Source organism: Pinus tabuliformis, chromosome 7 (assembly GCF_031772625.1).
Source record: "Pinus tabuliformis cultivar Carrire ecotype Pingquan chromosome 7, CPIR1, whole genome shotgun sequence".
Classification (NCBI taxonomy): Eukaryota; Viridiplantae; Streptophyta; class Pinopsida; order Pinales; family Pinaceae; genus Pinus; species Pinus tabuliformis.
Genome location: NC_142293.1, coordinates 1,367,218,529 through 1,367,221,756, shown reverse-complemented (window position 1 = coordinate 1,367,221,756; position 3,228 = coordinate 1,367,218,529). Strand labels below are relative to the sequence as shown.

At 40.3% G+C, this 3,228-nt stretch overlaps 1 pseudogene; it reads left to right on the top strand.

The window, feature by feature from the left end:
* The first annotated feature begins 298 nt into the window (after positions 1 to 298).
* On the top strand, positions 299 to 912 carry LOC149252706 (coniferin beta-glucosidase pseudogene; annotated as a pseudogene).
* Positions 913 to 3,228: the final 2,316 nt, after the last annotated feature.

Here is a 3,228-nt window from a genome sequence, read left to right as displayed (position 1 = left end):
TTAAAATGAGAGATTTGGTTTCAACCTGCTCGTTGGTGGATTGCTTACTTCGAAATGCTGGGAAAAGGTAGTTCCACTTGATGCTTGGGTGGCCAGAGACGATGTTGTTCCAGTATGCAGAGCCATTTTGGAGGCCTTTAGAGATCTGGGCAACTAGGGAAATCAGCACAGTTTATCTTTCACTAGTATTAGAATTTCAAAGGAAAAGTATACAACTTATACAGACAGTTTCCTTTAGCCTTTATTGTATATATATTATAGCAGGATTTGGATTCTGACGCATCTAGATAAGCATAAATGCAGTGTATAGGAACGGCGTCCCTATCGGTGAGGTAGGCATTTGTGTATTTTGTAAGTTAAATAAATGCAATTCTATCTATTAAGGTTACACTAATGCGGCTTCGTTTTGTCATGTTAAAACACTAATTAAAGTTGTCAGCTGGTGGGCTTCCCGTTGTTCCCTGGGGGATGCAACGATTATTGGAATACTTCAAGCAACACTATGATAACCCCCCCATAATAATCTACGAAAATGGTACTTTCTGTGCTTATATTTACTTTCATGTCGGCTTTGACGAATGTTGAACTGCAAATTTTATCACTTCTTTTAAATTGTGTTGTGATCTGTGAGTAGGATACGCCATGCCCAACATGGAATCTCTTGCACTTTCGGATGCATTAAATGATAAGCCCAGGATAGCCTTTCTCCATGACTATCTCGAAAGCTTGCTCGCGGGCATCAGGTACGTTAACTGTCACGAGGCAAACTCAGTCGTTCTTGATAGATTTGTCATTTTATCAATCCATTGGAAAACTTAGTAAGTTGGGGTGTGAGTGTGTAGGAATGGATCAAACGCTCGTGGGTACTTTGTATGGACTTTGTTGGATTTCCCCGGTCGCCCAGATCTCTAAAGGCCTCCAAAATGGCTCTGCATACTGGAACAACATCGTCTCCGACCACCCAAGCATCAAGTGGAACTGCCTTTTCCCAGCGTTTCGAAGTAAGCAATCCACCAACGAGCAGGTTGAAACCAAATCTCTCATTTTAAATCGAATTGGATTATACGACAGGCGGAGCATCGATTCCGGGAATCAACGCTCTGCCCCTCGGGCGGGGTGGGGCGGCCCGGGGGTGGCAGCGCCCGCGCAACGCCACCCCCGGGCCGCCCCGCCCCGCCCGAGGGGCGGAGCGTCGATTCCCGGAATCGACGCTCCGCCTGTCGTATAATCCAATTCGATTTAAAATGAGAGATTTGGTTTCAACCTGCTCGTTGGTGGATTTCTTACTTCGAAACGCTGGGAAAAGGCAGTTCCACTTGATGCTTGGGTGGCTGGAGACGATGTTGTTCCAGTATGCAGAGCCATTTTGGAGGCCTTTAGAGATCTGGGCAACCGGGGAAATCCAACAAAGTCCATACAAAGTACCCACGAGCGTTTGATCCATTCCTACACACTCACACCCCAACTTACTAAGTTTTCCAATGGATTGATAAAATGACAAATCTATCAAGAACGACTGAGTTTGCCTCATGACAGTTAACGTACCTAATGCCCGCGAGCAAGCTTTCGAGATAGTCATGGAGAAAGGCTATCCTGGGCTTATCATTTAATGCATCCGAAAGTGCAAGAGATTCCATGTTGGGCATGGCGTATCCTACTCACAGATCACAACACAATTTAAAAGAAGTGATAAAATTTACAGTTCAACATTCGTCAAAGCCAACATGAAAGTAAATATAAGCACAGAAAGTACCATTTTCGTAGATTATTATGGGGGGGTTATCATAGTGTTGCGTGAAGTATTCCAATAATCGTTGCATCCCCCAGGGAACAACGGGAAGCCCACCAGCTGACAACTTTAATTAGTGTTCTAACACGACAAAACGAAGCCGCATTAGTGTAACCTTAATAGATAGAATTGCATTTATTTAACTTACAAAATACACAGATGCCTACCTCACCAATAGGGACGCCGTTCCTATACACTGCATTTATGCATATCTAGATGCGTCAGAATCCAAATCCTGCTATAATATATATACAATAAAGGCTAAAGGAAACTGTCTGTATAAGTTGTATACTTTTCCTTTGAAATTCTAATACTAGTGAAAGATAAATTGTGGCGATTTCCCCGGTTGCCCAGATCTCTAAAGGCCTCCAAAATGGCTCTGCATACTGGAACAACATCGTCTCCGGCCACCCAAGCATCAAGTGGAACTGCCTTTTCCCAGCGTTTCGAAGTAAGCAATCCACCAACAAGCAGGTTGAAACCAAATCTCTCATTTTAAATCGAATTGGATTATACGACAGGGAATCGACGCTCCGCCCCTCGGGCGGGCCGCCCCGCCCCACCCCTCGGGCCGGCCGCCCCGCCCCGCCCGAGGGGCGGAGCGTCGATTCCGACGCTCATAAAAATAATAATAATTCAGATCTCGTTCATAAAAATTCATAACATATATCAAAGTATACAAAACATTTAATTATTTATTAAATCACTTTTATTCGCATAACATCATATGATATACAAAACATACAAAATATCATCAACGGCTTTTTGTTTTTCATCCATGATTCCTACAATGCGTAAAACTAATTTTAAAGCTTTGAATATAATTTTGACTTTTGTAATTAGAAATATTATCCAAAAACCTTTAAATCAATTGTTTTTTTTAACATCCGTGATTCTTGTAATGTGAAAAACAAATATTAAATATTAGAAAAAGCTTTAATATAATTTTAGCTTTTGTAAATGAAGGAATTAGATTATCTGACGTTCTCCATGACATATTATATGATTTTATAATTTTATCTAAATGAAAGTATTGCTAAAGTCGAAAACAAGTTTTGGAATATAGTTTTAGTGTCCGTAAATCGAATTGGATTATACGATAGTCGATGACATATTATATGATTTTATTTCATGAGCTTCGAATTTAACGTTGTGTCGATGATTTCATATATAAATTCAATATCATTATACAATTGTACAAGAACAATAATCTAAACAAAAGTACTTCCACCTATATCGGGCCATATATGACGTCCCAAACTATATGCAAATATTTTTCCATCCAGTTCTATAGTATTTTAATGCAGAAGAGTATTGATTCTAATTAGACCTACAACCCTCCAAAAATATTTACTAAAAAAATTCATTTATTAGGCGTCCATCCAATTGAGTGACTATCCAAATCCAATTGATATAGCGGCAAAATTCACCTACATTGA